The sequence below is a fragment of the Octodon degus genome, unplaced genomic scaffold (genome assembly GCF_000260255.1).
Source record: "Octodon degus isolate 3935 unplaced genomic scaffold, OctDeg1.0 scaffold00078, whole genome shotgun sequence".
NCBI classification, from domain to species: domain Eukaryota; kingdom Metazoa; phylum Chordata; class Mammalia; order Rodentia; family Octodontidae; genus Octodon; species Octodon degus.
Window position 1 is genome coordinate 6,874,017 of NW_004524654.1, and position 1,170 is coordinate 6,875,186.

The window sequence follows — 1,170 nt, forward strand, 5'->3', positions numbered from 1 at the left end:
TGTGCTGGGAATCAACCTCATGCATACTAAACAGGTGCTCTATCACTGAGCTACAGTCTCAGCCCTATAATAACTTTACAAGCATATCAGACAACTATTTCCTGAAATCCGCTTTTCACCTTACATGAACAATAGGGAACTCACTGACTCTGGATTTCATGGATAAGAAGAACTTGGAGTTCAAGTGTACAGACTTAGGTAATAATATTTTGACAGAAGGATTTTGTTTTGTGTTGTTTTAGTTTTTGTTTTTTAATTTGTGTATTTTTTTAACTATTCTTTTTAAATTTTATTTCTGTTAGTACACATTTGCCATACATAATGATCAGTTCATCATAGGAAACGTGTACCTGTATGTAACATGTCTTAATTAATTATTCTTGTTTTTTAATTCATATATATATATATATATACATATATATATATATATTTTTTTTTCAGAACTGGGGATTGAACTCAAGTGCTTGTACTTGCCAGGCAAGTGCTTTTTCTACTGAGCTGTTTCTCCAGCCCATTGATTTATATTTCTAATAGAATTAAGAGTGAGATGCAAGTGCCCTCGAGCTATCATTTTTGGGGTGCTTGTCACACAAAGGTTTAGAAACACCTAAGGCATGCCAAATTTGTTTTGAAAATTTTAGTCTGCTAGGTTATAAAAACAGGTCCCTAGATTATAAAAACAGCTCCTGAGCCCTCAGTAAGCACCTGCCTTCACTGCATGACCATTGAATAAGCCAAATATTTCTTTCTTTTGCAAACAAGCCCAAGCCAGCGTATGGATTGGAGAATGAAAAAGACACAATAAAAATACAGAAATAAAACCTCCATTCCATTTGCAGGGGTCAAGCAATCCCAAGTCCACATGTGATCCTCACCAAAGACAGAAACGCTTGCTTACAACAAACCCAGCTGCAGTTAATAGCATGAGCCTATCAAGAGCGAATCTGAATGCACACATGCCAGGAAAGAGATTTTTATGATTTCAGTAGAAAAAAACCCTCCACCTCCTACTCCATTCAGGGACAAGAACAAAGTCAGACAAGTGGAAAATATGCTGGAAACAGTGTTGGGACTGTCCAGTGAAAATATTCCTGCTCGGCGGAGCAGGCACCGGGATGCGAGCGCCAAGCTACCACCGCCCAGCCAGCTGCAGGACGACGACGGGCAGCC